This window comes from Xenopus laevis, chromosome 6S (assembly GCF_017654675.1).
Source record: "Xenopus laevis strain J_2021 chromosome 6S, Xenopus_laevis_v10.1, whole genome shotgun sequence".
Lineage (NCBI taxonomy): Eukaryota > Metazoa > Chordata > Amphibia > Anura > Pipidae > Xenopus > Xenopus laevis.
In genome coordinates this window covers 52,565,669-52,587,260 of record NC_054382.1, presented here as the reverse complement: position 1 = coordinate 52,587,260, position 21,592 = coordinate 52,565,669, and positions in this window count along the sequence as shown.

Sequence of the window (21,592 nt, the reverse complement as noted above, 5' to 3'; positions counted from 1 at the left end):
TTCCATTGATCAGGATGTGTATTAGGGCAAACTGCCGAGAAGAGGCCGCCCAGGTAGCCTGGAATATCTTGTGCCAATATATCTTCTGGCACTTCTCGGATTCTGAGGTTCTGTCGCCTGGACCTATTCTCTAGGTCTTCATACATGCATTTAAGCTGTTGCAGCTCATCCCTAAGGCTTATGCTCTCTTCCTCCATGTTGGCCTGCTTCTGTATGAGGATATCTGTAATGGACTCCAACTTGTCTGTGCGGCCCCCTAGTTCAGAAACTTCTGAGTGTATTTCCCTCACAGCCACTGTCACTGCTTCAGTGACCGCTTTGGTTAGGGCTGTTGTGAGAGTGTCTTGCAGGGTTAGTAGCTGCGTAGTGAGGGTCCGCTTGGTAACTGGGTCCGAATCAGGGTCCTGTTCTAGCAAGGCCTAAGAGGGTAAATCTAGGGCTTGGAGTAGCTGCGTGTGTGGTAGTTGGGAGTATGCTGGCGACTGACCTGTATTTGATTGCCGGGGAGAATCTGCATCCTGTTGCGAGCTCGTCATGGAGGAGCATGGGGAGGGGACACCATGTGTGCTCCCGCCATCTGCGCCATCTAGGGCCTCTGCATGTCCTTTGGTATGGTCCGCCCGTAGTGATCGCTGAGGGGATTCAGAGTCATGCAGCGAGGCTCTCGGTGAAGACCGAGGGGTTGAATTCCCAGGTTGGTCTGCGTCCTTGGCGCCATCTTGGAGCGCCATGCGTCTCTCCGCTCGGCCCGCTTTGTGCAAGTATGGGGGCATCGTCACCCGTTGCTCCCGCTGCCTCGGTTTCCCCGTCATTCTGTTGTCTGAGGTCTCTTGAGCCCCGTATATATTAAATAGGCTAATTAGAAGTGCTTAATATTGGGGTTTGAGGCACCCTCGTTACTGAGCTCTCAAGGAACGCGTGTGCTCGCCACCATGTCAGGCCACGCCCCCCCTCCACATGTTCTTTTTAACCTTATCCTTCTTTTACAAGTTTAATATAAGTTATTATGGCTCCACTTAAAGCCTGATTTTTTATGGTCTGAGTATTTCTGGTCGGAGTCTGGTCCGAATTTTCAAGGGGAAAACACAATTTTTCAATAGGTATAAAATAAATTAAATGTTTTGAGATTTATTATAACTTAGGCTGCTAATTAATAAAATTCTCCTTCTCAAATCTGCAGAGGTCATGTAGAAGGCAACGGCGGATGTCCCTTTCACAAGTGGAAGACATCATGATCTGCTCTGGGTTTTGTATTATAATCTGAAAAAAAAATCTTTTTTTACGATAATCCAAAAGAGTCTGTGTTTATGGGCATCAAATCAGCAGAAATCGTACAATTTGAATTGTTTCACGATTCTATAGGGAGTTTATAGAGTCTTTTCCCACATGGATTTTTTTTCAAATAATTTTTTTAATAAATAAGGTTAAATTGTGGATGGGAGTTTGGTTGTTTTACTAAAATAATGAGAAAATTTGGGATTTTAGTAAATAACCGCCTTAGTGTTCATTTACATAGCACTTGCATCTGGGGTATAGCTGCACTCTGCACTTTAATCTGGCACCTTGTGCATATGGAACAGGGTAAGTACAGGGCTGATTCAGGGCTGAACAGTACTCCCTAATTAGTATGTGGAATCCATCATGCCTCTCCCAGCCTGCCGCTCATGAATACAGAGCTTCTCATTCTACTCTATTCTGGAGCACAAAGACCTGCAACCACAAAAAAATTACTGTATCTGAAAGAATTCAGATACAGTAATTAGGGATTGTCATGCACTTAGATAAGTAAATACAACTAGCATTTACGTTTGACCTTGCGTTTTACGTTTCCATTTTGTAGTTATGTCGCATGCTCTGTGCGCTTTAACAGATGTGATAGCCCCTTTTCTTAATATGTGTTAGAGATGGAAAAGCTTTAACAGTATGAGATAGTCTGGAGGTTAATAAAATCTATTAACTTCAAAGGCTTCCACAAATAAACAGATGAAAACAACAGATCATTTTTTCATTCATCAAATATTTAAGTTCTTCCTTTACTGTTTGTTTTCTGTGGCATATTTATCTTAGCAGAAAGAACTGTGAAAGGAAATGGAAAGGCCTTTTGGGACTTGAAGAATACTGTTTCTGTAAAAATGTTAAATTAATTTTTATGGTGATGCAGAGTCAGTGAGTGGTTGTTAAGAGATGGCTCCTTGCCATTGGGTGGAGTTTTGTTTTGGTATCCTTTTAGAGCTTGCAGGTGTTTGGCACAGGCTGAAATCAGGGACAGCTGTGATATTTCAGTGCTGATTACTCCCACCCAATATTTTTTAGTGGAGATATATCACTGTGTCCTACACCTGGGACATGACACTTATGTGGCATGGCTTGCAGTGCCCTTTTTGGCAGCCTAAACATTTCCATTACTTGCCAATCCATGCGATTTTAGCACTGTGCCTTAGCAAGGCCACAAGGATGATGCTGTGTTAACAGAACCCTAGGTAGAAAGCATTTTATTGCAAATTCAACACATATGCAAAGACACTGCAAAGCAAACAACACTAATAAATTCCTAAAGTTTTTACCCGGAAGCTCTTCATAATCTCTTAAGTTACTTAGAAACAAGGCTAGCCCAGTAATATTTTATTCACCTTTCTGGCATAGAATGGGTTATTCGGCATTTGCTACATATTCCAGGAATTTCAGTGTGTGTCTCTCACTCTCATAATACACACTCTGTGCCTTAATCAGAAACAGCCTCTTGTTATTGTATGTATAAAAGTTATTAGCCAAGCATTTTGGAATGATAAGTAAATTTCCGCTCATTTGTTGGTTACAAACCCTGATAATAACAACTTCTTCATGCTTCAGACTCTATTCACCACCGGTTACTTCTTTCCTGAAAGCCACTTATTGTTTACCTCCTATAAATGGCATTTACTTTAAAGTGTGTTTCTTTACTTTTAGTGCTATTTAGGAAACCGCTGACCACATTGTATGCCATGTTTAGACTCCTGGGGCTGTGGTAATTAAGAACAGATTGGGGATGATCCATTAAGATTTAAAAACCTTGTTAAGAGTTTGTATAATTGTACAATTTTGCTTGATTAAAGGAAAATAACTTTTTACTAAAAAAGATTTCTGAAAATGTGTGGCCATTTGTTTTGCATTTCATACAAATGTGCTATCTCTCAGAAGCAAACAAGTCTACTTATAGAAATACCACAGATTTGCTGCTATTCTTCCTGGCATGCTTTGTCATTATATAATGCAAATTAAATAAGATTACCATGCAGCTGCTTTCATTGTTTCAAGGCAAACTTTTCTCCCCTAAACTCTAAGAAGAGTTTATGTTGTCTAAGATGAGAAGTGTATTTCCTTTTTTTTTTGTTTTGTCACTGGTTACATTCTTCAGCAAATGGCAAATATTATAGACCTGTTACGATAATGGAACATGGGGCTTTTTGGGGTGTTTAAGCTCCACAATTGTTTCAATTGTTCGGTAATAGTGGCTGAAAAAAGTGTTTCAGGTGCATTAATAATGCATTTTGGGTTACATAAAACAAAGCACTTAGGGCTCTTACAGGCTGATATTTTTACTATGTTCCTGTGGTGGATGTTGTATATGTTTCAACACAGGGAATTCAGGAGAGAAGCACCAAACGCAGATGGAGTGCATCAAGTTGCATTCCACCTGCATTCAGCACTTTCCTGCTACACAAAAAGTGCAAACTTACTGAAAAGAACAGGCTGCATTTCTTTATGCTCGTATTTGTCTGTAAGTACCCAAAAATCCATTGCAATTGTCATTTCAATTACTTGACAAATATATAAACCAGAATCTGTCAGGTTATAATTTACAAAAAAAAGTGCATGAAGGTATCATCTGTCATGTTTCAATGGTTCGATCTCTTGTAAGCAATATAATTCTCTGGGGAGCGGTTTTCCCCATGCCATTACTTTTAGTTTGAATGGATTAGTATAAATGTAGACAATTTTTAATTATTGTTTTTTGATTATTCAATTTTCAGGTTAATCTTTTATTAAGATTATCGGCTTAATGTACATATTATCTCAAATACTAAGCACACCAGTATGTGCTTAGTTTTGGAGATACTGTATGGAGGGGTGTGATTGAATGGCAAACTCTAGCTTTGAACTCTAAATTACAAAATCAACCAGCCAATAAATATGTATATTGAGGTTAGTTTATAGTTGAAGTGGTTCTAAATGTATACCATGATATAGGACAATTATTAACTTTATTGTGTATTGTATCTTATCCCCCACACTGCTGCTTTTGTATGTTACTTTTGTGGCAATTCTTCAACAAAACTGTTACTCTAACCGTAGCAGTAAGTTGTACTTCCTTTTCTAAGGTGTAAGCAATTTCCCTGGGCCATCACGTGCACAATGCAGTTCCTAGCCATTTTAGCATCTCATCTTTTCTGTTTTTCATCTTTTCTCATAATTATGTGTGATGCTCTGGTCAGGTGACCCTGCAACCATCGCCTTGGGAATTAGTCTGTTAAATGTAAAAGTTGTCAGGCTACACCTTAAACAGAAATGTATACTGCTCTGTTCACTATTATCTGCGCTCTTAAAAGGTGTATAACATATAACAAAAAAATCTTCATGCATGTGCATCGATTTGTAATCAGAGGAAGTGGCAACAGTCAGGTTGAAGATGCTACCCAGAAAGAAAAGCACTTAAACTGGAAATTTCAAAAATAATGTGGCAAATTGAAAAAAAAAATATAGTGTTTAAGTTTGGAGCTCCGAGGCTAATGGATAATTTTACTTTTTATTTGCAAGCAAGAGTAAGGGTAACGGCAGAAAAGAAAAGTGAAAAGGGTGATGTTTTTTACATTTGATCAATTTGGCCCATATGTGTCTTTTTTCATTTGAGAATCAAACAACTGTAGGGGACATTGTAGAAAATTGATGGATGCATCAATATAGCTCAAGCTCCTCATAGTATTTGTTTGACAGCCTCTTTAAACCATGAGATAAACCCACCCATTATTCCACTTCACTTTATTATTCTGATTGTGGGATGAGCTCCATCAGGACATGTTAGAGGTCATTAGCTTACCTGGATGTAGCAAGAGACCATGTAATTTATAAAATCAAATATTGCTAATATTGACTATACAAATGTCTCAGCTGCAATTGCATCTATGGCATCTAATGGCCATAACTTTAGCCAAAAAACTATGAACTCATATCTCTAGGGAGTCTTGTGGCTCATGTGCAAAGTTTGTAGGTCATTTCCCAAATATTTTGTAATAAAAATATATATAACAATAAAAGAAGGCTAAACTGAGATTAAATAAAATGTGCCTGTACTTTATAAGACATATAGTTATATTCTGTAAACTAACAATTGTACAATAAAATGGTAGCTGTATTTTTCTCAAAGGAAATAAGATAACAGCCCATTATTAAATTGGGTTGAATATGGTTGCACAGTCCTCATAAGGATGAAGAAGGAAAATAAAAACATGTGCTACTGCTTATTTTGTGCTGTTATGAAAAAGAAGGGGAGATATGGTCTATTTTTATTTTGAAATGGTGCTTAAAAACGTACAATATTAGAATATGATTTCAGGTTTATTGTGGGATTTACATATCTTTACAGTCTAGCTCAAATGCTTTAAAGCTGTTCGGTTTATTACAAATGCATATGCAAATGTTGTTGAGATCCATTAGCTTGTATTGCAAGCACAATTTGATACATTTTTCATGACTTCTAATCAGTCTGTGCAGTATTGTTGGGTGTTCTGTGACAAGTATTGCACATTTTAACTTTGACATACAGGACCACTTTAATAATGCAAATGAAGGGTTATCTGCCCAGGGCCCACTGCTTTTGGGGGCCCACTGAGCCGAAAAATAGAGGGGGCGGGCTGAGACTCAGGGAAGGAGACGGAGGGAGGTGACACACGCAGGGAGGAAGACGGAAGGAGGGGACACAGTGAGGGTGGAAGATGGAGGGAGGAAACGCGGGGAGGCGGGACCGGTTTCAAAAATTTTCTGGCGCGCCAGGGGTATGGGGGGCCCACTAGTTGACTCTTTGCCCAGGGCCCACCAAGGCCTTAAAACGGCCCTGTTGACATATACTGTAATATAATCAAAATAAGTATAGTTATTTTAGCATCTTATTTTTAGGCACATTTATTAAAGGTTGAATTTTTGTGATCCAGCTTTTTGTCACAAAAAATCTGAAAAAGTAATTGAAAAAAAGTGCAAATTTGGGGATCTATTATGAGACAAAACTGCAACCAATCTGAAAATACTCCTGCTAAAACTTGTCGAAGTCAATAGCAGATGTCCCTTTTACAATTGGAAGATGTTTCTAGCCTTCATGATCTTCGAGGTTTTGGGCATTTTGATGCTGGTTTTTGTGCAAAATACTGCGAAAAACTCTTAATTTTCAAGCAACAAATCCAAAAAAGTTGCACAATTTGAATTTGTACATGAATGTTTACATTACAGATTTGTAATTGGGAGTTTGGGCATTTTTTTTTTAAATAAAAAATAGAAAAAAAGAATAATAAATCTAAATGTCAAACAATAAAATGGAATGTTATCACACATAGGCCTGTTACTCAAAAATAAGCTGTTAACTTGTAATGTGCTCACCATATTGATTTGGTGTTCTGGGTGCCTAATCCCTGCACAAATTTAACACTGGATTTGTGGCAACTACAAATATGAAAGCTACAAAAAAAATGGACTGGCACCACTCCAGAAATCAGGAATACTCCAGAAACCAGAAATGAGGTGGTATCAAAACCCTTTAATAGAGTCTTTAGAATCTATGATCTGGGCCTAAAACTACTCTAGCTACAAATCATTGATTCTACAGTATGTTCTACAGTCCCGGTTGCTTTTAAAACTATTATTTTATTTTGTCATTTTCCCTTCCTTTGGACTACAAGCAGTAGGGGAATATAGGTGGAAGAGGGTTGCAGTTACCCCAGGGGCTCTAGACAACAGTATGTAAAAACATGAAGAAATTCAGCAATTTACCAATTTGATTATTTTAATAGATAGACATATTTACCTATTTTAATTTAATCAGAATGTACACTTTCTTGAATATTTTATAGGGTCAACCTTTTTAGGCTATAACAGGCAGTGTTTCTGAAACAGGTGTAGTTTTTAGTTGAAATGTATCATAGTGATGAGCAAAATTTTCACAGAGTTTCGTCTAAAAAATTAAAAAAATTGTGCAACCAAAAAAGTAGACACACCTCATTGTGCAACAAAAAAATGTGATGGCCATAAACTTTAATACATTTTGGTGAGTTTTCTCAGTTTCGCTAATTTATGGCGAAGCTAAAAGGATCAGATTCTCCCATCACTAGTAAGCCATAAAATATGCCATGTACAAGGTACTTTTTAGGTTTTCTGTGTGGGTAAGCATTTTTGGGATATTGATCATAACATGTCTCCTTTGCGAATATTTTGTAGAGACAACTGTATGAAGGAGTAATTAATATACTAAAAATTTGCATTAAGACTAGTGATGGGCAAATCTGAGATTTTTGTCAAAACGAAACGGCAAAATTCACTGAAATGCATTGAGGTTTATAGGCTACAGAAAAAAATTTGACCCAGGACAAATTTCGCTACAATTTTTTTTGCATGCCAAATTTTTTCACCCTATAGAGTCTATGGGTGGCAATTTTGCTGTTAAAAATGTAATTTATCATTAATTAAGACTGGTAAGAAAAAACATGTATTTAAGGCATTCAAGATAACTGGGTCAACTGAAACAGGATATAGGACCCTTTGTATAACAGTAGGTAAATTGGTAGATGGAAGCAGGAAAAAGGCAGAGGTTTTCAAATAACTTCTTTTATATTAACTCAGAAGGAAGTAGATCAACATGTCTAGGACTTGATGGTATTCACACTCAGGGCCGGAACTAGGGGTAGGCAGAGTAGGCACGTGCCTAGGGTGTAAAGCTGGGGGGGCACCAGGCACGCACCTCCTCTGTCGCCTATCCCCAGTCCGGTGCCCGACTCTGTGTGGTCTTTACTTCTTCTTTACATTCGCACATGCGCAGAAGTGCAAAAGAAGTAAAAACTACCGATTTTCTTGCGCATGCGCACGCGAGCGCCACCTTGCGCATGCGCACTTGGGCTAAGCCGGCGACGCGTCAGGCCCTGTTCACACTGGTTTACTAAAGGACCTTAATTTTGTGGTTGTGGAACCACTGTACTTAATTTCTCATGGTTCTTTGATGAGTGGCATGGTGCAGAGAGATTGGAAAATTACTACTGTCATGCCTTTATTAATAACAGATGGCATTCTCAGCTTACCAACTATAGTCCTGTTAATTTGAAAAATGTACATAGGACATTGTGTTCAATATCTTTCTCTAATACTGAACAGGTAAAAAGACAACCCCAACCTTGTTATAAATGGACATTGTTACTAAATAAGATAAAAAACATAATTTTGCCTCTTCATTTAAGGACCCACATAGAATGTGTTTATTAATACTAATCCTTAGCAGCGAACTACTTATTACCTTTGTTCATCCATCTGCAAGTATAACAATGAAAATAAATATTACATTGGTTGCCTTGGTTTATGGTGCAGATTTGCCCAGTTTTAGTAAAAATATGAATTAGCAGGAAAGAGGGCAAAACTGAAAAATAATGTAACAATTAAACAACTATAGCCCTCTTCTGCTACTGCATGAGATCTACTATGCATTTACTTGCGTATGGCGCTACAGGGGTCTTGTGCCTCCGCTATATGGGAGAGCAGGTACTCTATAAAATGATGTGCTTCACCCAGGGTCAGGACAAGCTGAACTGTAATACCCCTCCCTGGGAACGTCTCTGATCTGCAACATACACAGAGGAAAAGTTGATGGATTTATTTGGCAGAACACTATACCTTTAATTTACAGTTATACAGTTAGCCTGCCAGCCAGGAGCAACTTCACTGAATTAATGCAGCTAGTGATCTCTGAACTGCTGAGGGAATTCCCAATTATGTGGCAGTTGCTTCAAAGTCCTGAGAAGGACTCCCTTTGGTTTTCCGTGCCCTGAGAAGAACATGCTTTGCTCTTCAGAGACCTGACAATGAGAGTAGGCTTTTGTGCCACTGGGGTGGCAGAACTTTCCCACCCAGATACTCTGGGAGCATGCACACTTTGCTTGTACTCTGCTGCTTCTAACTCCGAGCAGCACTTTCTCTCTGACAGTAGCACTTCCTCTCTCCCTCTTCTTTTCTGTAAGCTCACAAAGGGTGGGGCTCCTCCCCCTCCTTGAACAGAATCAATACAGAGGAGAGACAAGTGTATATAGCTCTCCTACACAACAAAGAAAGACTGTCAAAATATATGTTGTTTGGTAGACATACTATTTAAAAATATGTTTCAGGACATTTCTTTCACTGTTCAGGATTTTTTTCACCATTAAGCTGGCCATAGACACAGATATTAGTTCTTCTACAATGAATGTTCGGATAGCAATCGCTTGTTCCAACACAACGATCTAAAACTAACTGTTCAGATTTAAATTGTAGGATTAAAGTAGACATAACAAATCAGTAAAAAGTTAAGTAAAAATAACAAATCAGACAATATTCTGGCAATTAAATTGTACAAATGTTATGTCCCTGAAATAGTAATGACAGTAAACCATGGATATCATCAGATAGGCAAAACATGCCTTACCCGATCGCTATGGTACAAAAATTGTCGTCCACAGAAGGTCTGAAAATAGTATAAAACTTTGTTTCTACAACTATATCTATGCGACTATGGTCAGCTTTAGGGTGAGGCTTGTGAGGCTCTGAAAAGCTCTGCTGGTAGATAAATTGACCCTAGTATTTTGCATAGACCTTAGCTAAAAAGGGACCTTAGATAAAAGCACCACTGGGGCAGGTGCTTAATTACATAATTAACAATATCTGTAAATTTCCATGTTCATGCTATAATTTTTATGGTCTATTTTAAAGTGGCTACCAGTTTTTTAACCAGAATTTTACACTGGGCTATGCAATCACATAAAATAATTACACAGCTTTGTAAACCTGTGTGATTTAACGTGGCATACCATTATGTTGAAGTGGCAAAGTCTGGTTTATTTAAACACTGTTTTTTAAACACCTTGCATCATTATCTTACACCCAGTAGTAACAATTACAATGACCTTGGAAGTATTAATTTATCTACATGAATTTTTTAAATAATTATGTATTTTAAGGAAGGTATTCATTTGCATGCACTAATGTTAACAATATGTGTGTTGAAAAAAATATTATAGTGTTATACTATCTGATATGGTTAGAGTGCATTTTTTGCTTTCAGGCTTTCAGTTCATCACCAATACAAAGAACTGTGTAATGCAATTACATACAAATACAATTACAGACCACAAAGATTCTTTGATAGGTTTTTTGGAACTTGCAAAATGAAACATTATGTAGTATGCAATAGCGTGTGACACAGAAAGTGCCTTCCCCAAATAGTCAGGGAATTAAAGTGAATGTACTGTACTCAAAATACTTTAAAAGATGCACATTTATCAAGGGTCGAATTTTGAATTCATTAAGTTTTTATAAAACTTGCATAAACTCCCATGAACTCAATATTCAATAAAAATTATTATATAAAAATCTAATTTTTTAAACTTGGGTGAATAGGATCGACCCACAAATTCAAATCGAATTCTTGATTCTCTGAAAAAAACTCGTCAGGAAGGCTGCAAACAACTCCAAATTTATCCCTGGACATCTCCCATTGACTTAAACAGGAATTCAGTGGATTTTGGGTGGCGAATAGTCAAATTCAAGTTCTTATAAGGGCCAGAGTATGATAAATCTCAAAAATCTAATTAAAATTTATTGAAAAACTTAAATCGAATCTAAATAACTCCCTAGTCAAATTTGACAGTTTTGAACATAAAAGACTTGAAATTTCAAATTTTCAATTCAACCCTTGATACATTTTTGAATATGATAAATCTCAAAAATCGAATTTGAATTTTTTGAAAAACTTGAATTGAATTTGAATAACTCCCTAGTCAAATTTGACAGTTTTGACCATAAAAAACCTTTGATATCTTTGATAAATCTGCCCCCTTCCCTTTACTCAAAAAGTTGGCAACCCTAGATGCAGTATATAAGCACTATCCTCACTATACTGCTGGCTTTGGGGTGAGGTGAGAATGTTGTCTCTAGCTGTATATTAGCTGTTTTAGAGCAGTTACTCACTCAGGCAGCATGGAAGTCAGGCTGGGCTCAAAAGGCATCATCTATCTTATATAGAAATCCAGGCTGTGACACTGATCTGCTGCTACTGCAATTCATCAGTCTGCATATTGCACTGAAATCCCATAGATATAGTTACTTGATTCAGCATCCTGTTTTCAGATTTTTAACTCTAGTTTTACATCAACGGCCCCACAGTAGAGACAGTAAAGAACACCAAATTCCTGGGAGTCCACATCTCTGATGACCTCACCTGGACCACCAACACCGCCTCCATCACCAAAAAGGCTCAGCAGCGTCTTCACTTCCTAAGACGACAGCCTTCCGCCTTCCACCCTCACAGTGTTTTACAGGGGCACCACAGAGAGCGTCCTGACGAGCTGCATCTCCATCTGGTACAGTGGTGCTAGCTCTGCTGACCGGAAAAGTCTACAGCGGACTGTCAGCGGGTGACAGCTGGCAACATCATTGGAGCAGCTCTTCCATCACTGCAGAACATCTTCCACAAGTGCTGTGCAAGAAAGGCCTCCTGCATTGCACTGGACTCCACACACCCCTCACATGGACTATTCACGCTGCTCCCATCCAGCAGACGCTTTCACAGCATTAAAGCCCGAACAACCAGGCTGAGCGAAAGCTTTTTATCGCAAGCTATCAGACTCCTAAAATCACTGCCTGCCCTCCCACTACATTCCAGACACACCTGAACTGTTAACTTAACTTTGTGAACGGTTAATTTATTTGCACAATTCTAAAGGTTTACACATGTATATATCTAATTTCTGCCAATATATTGTACATTTCATGTTTACATATTTATTGTGTATTTTTAAGTGCCTTTTTGTTATATGTACTAGCTGGAGCCACGTTGTCTTGTCTCACTGTGTATTCGTATACTGCTGAGATGACAATAAAGTTTACTTTGACTTTGTTTTATTAAGTCTCTCGCTTTATCTCTATATAAATGACAAATCCATGCAGAGTTTCCAGGCTAGCTATATAGGTATTTGAACAAAATTCCAGCTGCCCCTGTAAGTATACCATGAGGCTGAAAACTATTTGCTTGGTGTCAATGGCAAGAGAGATAGGAACAAACTCCTATAATGGGCAGTGTGGAAATGTACATTTAAATTTCGCGCTGGCGTCATCACACCAGCGCGCCTGCGCCTATAATTAAGGAAGAGGTGCACTGCACACGCCCTAGAGAACCAGCGCCATCGAGGAAGATCGGCGCGGCAGCTGTCCCCCCACTAGACCACCAGGTACAACTTCCACTTGACATTATGAGTTTAATTTTCCAAGATTTGTGGAAAATATAGCAAATCAGTGGATAGTAATGGTGGATGGGAAATTAGTTTGTAGTGTGTGGAGCAGTTTTCAGAGGCTGAAAAAATGTGGCCTTAAAAAGCATGACATGGACTTCTGAAAACTACCGGATTTAAACTTTTGGGTCAGATAAAGACTTTGGGGCAGATTTACTAAAGGGTGAAGTGGCCATCGCTAACAAAAATTCCAAGAAATCTCATCCGCAGGGACATGCCAATTTACTAACAAGCATAGAGGTCAATTCGCAAAATGAAAGGATTGCTTTCAAAAAGTCATAACTATTAAAGATTTTTGTGTTAACATTTTTTTCCTAACATTTGAGAAAGGGCCCAGTGGGGTCCGAAACGTTGCCTTGCATGTATCTACTTTTTGGGGCCAATAAAGACATATTGATGCACTAATATTAAAGGAACAGGAACGTCAAAAAATAGAAGTGTTTTAAAGTAATGAAAATTAATGCAGTGTTGCCCTGCACTGGTAAAATTGGTGTGTTTGCTTAAAGGGATACTGTCGTGGAAAAACATGTTTTTTACAAAATGTATCAGTTAATAGTGCTACTACAGCAGAATCCTGCATTGAAATCCGTTTTTCAAAACAAGAAATGGATTTTTTTATATCTAATTTTAAAATTTGCTATGGGGCTAGACATTTTGACATTTCCCAGCTGCCCTCAGGTCATGTGACTTGTGCTCTGATAAACTTCAGTCACACTTTACTGCTGCACTGCAAGTTGGAGTGATGTCATTACCCCTCCCTCCTACAAGTTGCTGTAATGTAAATAGAGCCTTGTCTGCTGAGCCTGTCAATTGAACAACAGGCAGGAATCAAGATAAGCTCTCACTGACACCACTTCAGGACTGAAATAAGATAGTCCTGTGATCACTGCCCCCACTTACGTTTCAAAAATAAATATATATATATATATATATATATATATATATATATACACACACACACACACACACACACACACACACACACACACACACACACACACACACACACACACACACACACACACACACACACACACACACACACAATTAATTTTGGGCACTGGAAAAAATATTTTATAGATAGTTTATTATATTTGTTTACACAAAAATGAATGGCAGAAACACAGGAGTACACTCCCAGGACTGATGTCAGGGAATAGAAAAAAAGGATAAAATAACTGAAAATCATATCATACTTACCGAGATTTTCGTTTCCTGGACTGAAACATGGCAGTGGGCACATAGGTTAATCCCCCTGCCGGAAGGAAGGTACAGGAAGTGATGAAATAAAAGGAACTCCCCTTCGCCTTGGCGCCCATTCTTTCTGACTGAGTAATAATACCCTTGGGAGGGAAGCCCCTGCCCACTGCCATGTTTCAGTCCAGGAAACGAAAATCTCGGTAAGTATGATATGATTTTCAGTTTTCCTGTTACTTCAACATGGCAGTGGGCACATAGGGACTTAACAAGCTTAACATAGGGAGGGAATAAGGAAGAGAAACAACCCCATACGTTAACAGAGCTTATTTATTTGCTAGAAGTTGCTGCCTCTAGGACCGAATGTCCAAATCTGGCTAGGCTTTTGGAATAGGTGTCAAACCTATAGTGTTTGGAAAAGGTACAAAGAGAAGACCATGTGGCTGCTTTGCAGATGTCTTCTGCGGATACCTGGGCTCGGAGTGCCCATGAAGCTGCTATCCCTCTATTAGAGTGTGCTTTAGTTACTGGTTCAGGTGCTGCCTGTGATGAGTAGGCCATCTGGATACATTGTTTTATCCACCCCACAATCGTGCTTTTCGAGGCTCTGTTTCCAGCTCCTTTTCCATTGGTTGTGACCAGTAGGTATTCTGTTTTTCTGAAGTCTGGCACCCTGTTGAGGTAAGTCTTGAGACATCTGACTATGTCTAAGGTGTGTAGCTTTTCTTCATGTTCATTCCTAGGTTCAGGGTGAAATGAGGGCAATACCAAGTCCTGGCATTGGTGGAATTTGGATGTAACTTTAGGCAAGAAACCATCTGCTGTTTTCAACACCACTTTGTCTGCAAAGAAAGTCATTTTTGAAGTTTTGATGGATAGTGCATGTAACTCACTTACACGCCTTGCTGATGTTATGGCCAGTAAAAATACTGTTTTTAGACATAGAACCTTTAGAGGGATATTTTCTAGAGGCTCAAAAGGTTTATCCATTAGTGCATTCAGAACCAAGGATAAGTCCCAGGGAGGAACTTCTGATCTGATAATGGGCTTGAGCTTCTTTATGCCTAAAAGAAACTTTTTGACCAATTGATTGGATGCCCATTGCATGTTGGTGTAGGAGGAAATTGCCGTTATTTGCCCTTTTAGTGTGGAAAGGCATAATCCTCTATCAACTCCTGATTGTAGAAACTCTAGTAAGGTGATTTCTGAAGTCGTCACCGGATCAAGTTTTTTCTCATTACACCATTGTGTGAATGTATCCCAGGTTTTAGCGTACTTGATGTGTGTTGAGTTCTTTTTGGATGCCAACACCGTGATGATTGTGGATTCGGATAGTCCTAGATGGTTTAGCCTGTTCCTTTCAATCTCCAGGCTGTTAGTGCCCAGCTGTCTGGGTCTGGGTGTAGTACTGTCCCCTGGTGTAGGATTGATGGTAGAGTCGGGAGGTGAAACGGCTCCTCTTGTTTCAGTTGCATTAACATCGGGAACCAGGCTCTCCTGGGCCACCAAGGGGTCACGATCACTACGTTCGCTTTGTCCAATCTGATTTTCTGTATGACCTTCGGGATGATTGCCAGTGGTGGAAAAATGTAGGCTGTTCGGAATTTCCATGGAAATGAGAACGCATCCCAGTATGTTGTTCGACCGTCTTTCTTCCAAGAACAGTATGTCTGGATTTTCTTGTTCTGTGCAGTTGCCATGAGGTCTATTGAAAATGGCCCCCACTTGTGGGATATCATTTCGAAGATCTCCTGGTTGAGTTCCCATTCCCCTATAGCTGGGAATTTTCTGCTTAGATGATCTGCCAGTGAGTTTTGGGCTCCTGGGATGTATGTTGCTGATATGTCTTTTAGGTTTTGTTCTGCCCAAGCAAATATAGTTATGGTCGTGTTCAATAGAGCTTGACATTTGGTTCCTCCTTGTTTGTTGATGTAGTTGACTGTCGTGAGGTTGTCGGATCTTATCTGGACCTCTTTCCCTTGAATGAGTTTCTGAAATTTTGGCAGACTCCGTAGTACTGCATTCAGCTCCCTCCAGTTGGAGCTTCTTTTGCTTTCTTCCCAGGACCAAGTGTTCTGACATGTCAAGTTCTGACAATGCGCTCCCCATCCTAACCTGCTGGCATCCGTGGTGATGGTTACCCAAGCTCTGGGTTTTTAAAGATATCGGGTTCTTTAAGTTCTGTTCCTTCAGCCACCAAGCTAGGGATTGTATCGTGCTCCTCGATAGAGTGATTTGCTGTGACTCTGAGTGATTCTTGTTCCATTGTATCAGGAATTCTCTTTGCAGTGTTCTCGTATGTATTCTGCTCCATTTGACAGAGTCTATAGTGGAGCTGAGTTTCCCCAGTATTTTTTGACAAGTTTTTGCTGAAGGATTGGGGTCTGAGTGAAGTCGTCTTACTTGGTCCTGTATGTCTGGTATTTTTTCCTGAGGTAGACTTAGATGTCCCTCTTTTGTGTTGATCATGGTTCCTAGAAAAAGGATTTCTTGAGTCGGTATCAGAATAGATTTTTTCTCGTTGATTAACCACCCCCAGTTTGACAGTGTGGATTCCACTGTTTTCAGATGGTTGATCAATGTTTGGGGTGTGGTAGCCTTGACCAATAAGTCGTCCAGATAACCGAAGATCTGGATTCCTTTTATCCGGAGATGCTCTAGAAGAGGGGCAAGGACTTTGGTGAACACTCTGGGCCCCGTTGCAAGTCCAAAGGGTATGACTCGATACTGGAAGTGTTTTCCCAGTATCATGAACCTTAGGAATTTCTTGTGTGGTTCCCATATGGGGATGTGGAAGTATGCATCTAGCAGATCGATCTTTGCCATCCAGTCTCCAGGGCAGATGTGCATTGCGATGGTTCTCATGGATTCCATTTTGAAGGTTTGAACTTCTAGGTGTTGGTTTAGGGTCTTTAGATTGAGAATAGCCCGAAATGTTCCCTTTTTCTTTTGTTTCAAGAATAGGTGGGAATATGTGCCTGAGAATTGTTCCAGTTTTGGAACCTCCTCTATGACATTCTTGTCCAGGAGATCCGACAAGGTGTTTTTGATGTTTTCCGTTTCTTGCTTTGGTCTTTTCTTGTCCGATGTCATGAAGCTTCTTTTGGGGGTACTTTTTAATTGGAGAGTGTACCCTTTTGCAATAGTATTTAGGGCCCAGGCATCTGTTATGTGTTGAGCCCACACTGTCCCAAAGGCTTGTAGTCTGCCTCCTACCTGGGTCAGGGGGGCTCGCGCACCTTCATGCTGATTTCTTATCTGTTTTTTGTTCTCTTTTTTCCTGATTTTGAAATCTGGGTCTCCAGGGTTGTCGAAAGGAAGGTTTCCCTGGTCTGTACTGTTTTGTGTCACGAAATGCAGGTTTTTGATCTCTGGCCCAGGTCCTGTATGGTTTTTTATCTTTTCTGTCTTGAGGCAGAAATGCTGACTTCCCAGCCGAAGCCTTGGAGATGATTTGGTCTAGTTTTTCTCCAAAAAGAAGTTTCCCTTTGAATGGTAGGGAACATAGATTATGCTTGGATTGTGAATCCGCTTGCCAGTGACGCAGCCATAAAGCTCTTCTGGCCGCCACTGCCATCCCCATGGATTTTGCTGCCATTCGTGTTCCGTCAAGTGAAGCCTCTGCTGTGTAGTTGTTGGCTATTTTGATATCTTGTATGATGTCTAATATTTTCTCTTTGTCTTCTCCAGATTTTATGGCATTTTCAACTTCAGAGATCCATAAGTTGTTAGCTCTGGCCAGTGAGGTGGTGGCTACTGCAGTCTTGCACGACATTCCACCAATCAGGAACATTTTTTTCAATATGGCATCTTGCCTTCTCTCCATTGCGTCTTTTAAGGATACCCCTTCGTCTACGGGCAGAGTTGTTCTTTGTGCTATTCTGGTTATAGCAGCATCTACTTTAGGTGTGGACACCCAGTTTTTAACCTCTTGTTCCAAAAATGGATACATTCTTGTGAAGCGCTTGGATTCCCCTATCTTTTTGTCTGGGGCTTCCCATTCTGATTGAATGATTTTGGAGATGACCTCATGTACCGGAAAACTTGGTTCTTTTTAGAGCTGGATTTAAACATTTTATCTTGTTTTGGTAATGGACCCTCTTCCTCGAGGTCCAAAGTAGCTCTCATGTGTTTTATCAGAGGTTCTATAAACTCAATGTTAAAAGTTGTGTCCTCTGTATCTTCAGTTTCTGTGTCAGAGAGGTGTATTTCTCCTTCTGAGGTACTTGAGTTGTCTGAATCCTCAGCCCTGACTGAAGATTGGCCTATGGATGGTGTAAGGCCTTGTTTGTTCAGGTTGTTCATGACTTTGCCTGTCACCTCATCCACCATTGTGGCCATGGACTGTTTGAAAGTGGATTGCATCCAGTCCATCATGTTTGCCATTTGTTCTTGGGCTGGTTCACCTGCATCTGTAAGGCATTTTTTGCATAGCCTTTTGTCTGGCAAGGCCGGATTGTCACAGGCCATGCATTGTTTCCTGGAGCTTTTGCTTCTGCTGGGCTCATCTCTGCGTGACGAGCTCCTGTAAAGTAAAAAGGTGGATTTTACTTACTGTCTGAAGCTTTGTTAGTCCCATAATCACTCTCCTCCAATGCTTACCCTCTGGAGCTTGAATGCGATCGTCTGTTGCTCATTACAGACAGCCTGTATACACGCATAACAGGTTACTTTGTTTAATCACCTGTGCTCCTAGCGTTAAGTTACTCCCATAGGCAACTACTTACACCTGGGAACAGTCATACAGTGTTTTCGCACACTTGGTCTTGTGCAAACAGTCATCAGCTATCTACTGATTTAATGTAGTAGCTGAGGGGATTTAAATAAAGTTTTTCTTTTGGCGCCATCCTGCCCCTTAAGCTTACCCGGAAGTTGCGCCTGCGCATTCGCGCCTCAGGATGGAGTAATGGGCGCTTCAGCGTCTTATTGCGCATGCGCCGCTACGCGAGCGGCATTGCGCCTTATTGCGCTGGCGGCAACGGTTGGCCGTGAGCCCGCCGGCTCGTCCTGTGCTCCCATAAGATGAGGGTATCTTGGCTCAGGATCATCAACAGAGGGAGAGGAGCTCTGTTAATTAAGAGGGTATTTTTCCTGACAGGAAGAAAAAGAATGGGCGCCAAGGCGAAGGGGAGTTCCTTTTATTTCATCACTTCCTGTACCTTCCTTCCGGCAGGGGGATTAACCTATGTGCCCACTGCCATGTTGAAGGAACAGGAAAAGGAGGACATACTTGAAAACCAGGAAAACTTAGGAGGAAGTCTAGGAAGGGTTAAAATAGCTCAGGAGAAAGGAGGCAGTAAGTAGTTAATGAAAAAAGAAGTATTGCAGGCAGGAAAGGAGCAAGGTCTGTGTGAGGTGGATAGCAGAGGGAACTCACAACTCCTTTACCTCATCTAGTAACCAGTAAAACTAACTAGGAAGGCAGCAAGGAGAGAAAGTTCCCCCCTCCAAAGGAAAGCAGAGAACAAACTTACAGAATGGCAGGAGCTTTGATAGTGTCTGTGGGAGGAGGGGCTGCTAGTGCAGCTGTAGAGCAGAACGTAGGAAAGTGAAAGTAATTGCTTCCCTGCAAACCATGTGACCGCTCTCCTCCAAACATCACACACATGGGCAGAGAGGGGAGGGGGAGTGTACAGCTAGATTCTCATGTCTTAGTGCGACCTGGCTTTTCATTACAGAGTGGCTGCCTCCAAGCACACAGGTAATGCTGTGCCTGCTGTTAGAGCAGCACAGGATGAATGTGTAATGAGCAGAAATGTAAGCCCCCATGACAAAATACAAACTAAAATAACTTATGCATGGATTTGTGGATTAACATTTTATTTGCCAGACAGTGTTTATGGATGTGTGTTTTTTATAAAAATGCAAAAAAAAAAAAAATTTTTAAAATGACGACAGATTCCCTTTAAGAAACACTACTATTGTTTATATAAATAAGCTGCTCTGTAGCAATGGGGGCAGCCATTCAAAGGAGAAAAGGCTCTGGTTACACAGCAGATGGCAGATAAGCTCTGTCTGTCTAATGGTGTTATCTGTTATCCATTCGTTATCCTGTGCCATATAGCCGTTTTTCAATTTCCGCCATTGCTCCACAGCAGCTTATTTATATGAACTATAGTAGTTTTTCTGAAGCAAACAGATCAGATTTACCAGTGCAGGGCAACACTACATGATATTTTCATTACTTTAAAACACTTACATTTTTTGGTGCTACTGTTCCTTTAAAGTTTTGTGTGCACAAGTCTACCTGGTTTGCTATGTAATTATTTTAGGCAACATTCAAACCTACATCATAAAAATACAGTCTTGCTGTTCTGTCTGTACACAGGCAACACATAGAACACAAATTAAAAGAACCTGGATAAAATAATTAGTTTAGTTAACGTTTAAGATGCATGATTATTTTGAAACACGTAAGCACTGGCACAGGGTTTTTAACCGCATTATTCTTATGGATCATTTTATTGCTTCCATTTAAAAAAAAATACTTGCACACATTTAGCTTTGTGTTTACTGTTATGACAAATTTGCGGTGAACGTGTCACAAAGATATTGTTTAACGTTTTACAGTGTGATTATTGTTCATAAATGTAATTTAAAATGTTTTTCTGTAAATGTTACTTGTGGCATGCCAGGAAGAAACCATCTGATTTTAAACAGCTATAATTCATTGTTTCACATTATTTCAGTAATAAAATTAGGAAATGACAAAAAAGATTTTACAAGTCGCTGGGTAAATGATAAAAAAGCAACAAAATATTTGAATGATGAACTGATGGCAATGGTGTATAAAAGTTAAAATCTTGTGTAAAGCCACATCTTACACAGTTATCGAATGAAACACAATTCATATAATCTCAATTCTGTATCAAGGATTAACTTGAATACAGCTGTTTTAACTTAAATTTTGATTTAGCATCGAACATTTACAAAATCCTGTTTTGTATTGCTTCTATAAACACTGAAGTCAGTTAAAAGCATATAGGTTTTCTGTCATCTATTAAATAAAGTGCAGTGCTCTGTTATACACCCATGCCTAAATTAACTGTTTCATTGGATTTGCTTGTCTTTTTCATCTTTCGAGTGACAAGCTTCTTTGCGGTTTCTTTTTCCTATGCTCCTTCCGTCCAAAATTTCTTTTGCTTTGTTCTTTTTTTCATCTTAATGATAAAATGATTCAGCCCAATTCCATTACATTTTTGGCTTAGTGCACTGTGCATATTTAGCTTTAAAGATCGCAGTTGAAATGTTTCTAATCTGCTGTATTTCTTTCCAGTTATGAAAAAATCAAGGGCCCATATGGCCCATCATACTAAAGGAGATTTGTTGAATTTATTTAAATCATGCTGCTGTTTGAAACATTTTACCAGATGAACATTGTAATTCCAGAAAATCCAGTTTGATTTACAGAGCCACAAATTTTAGGAGATCATATTTTACATTGCACCATGATATTATTAGTATGATACAGATAGGGGAAACTATATCAATTAATCATTAGCTTCTAGTATGATGTCTTAAATAAGTGCAAAAATCCATTTTGTGCAAAAATATAGATAAAAGTGCTGCTGGATTTAAACTTCTAAATAAGCTAAATAAATACACAAAATCAATTAAATGTATATTGAAGCCTAATTGCACACACCTGCATATGGCCAGATTAAAGAAATTCATATTAATACTCATGATTTATTTAAACAGAATGCCAATAAATGTTTTTGTTTTGTTTTTTTGAGAACTATTCTGACACCTAATCAGCAATGTGGTTTTCCAGTGTATCCATGTGTTAATGAATTCTCCAGATTTCCAGCCACATTTATTAAATAAATGTGCAGGCTAATTAGTTATTTGTT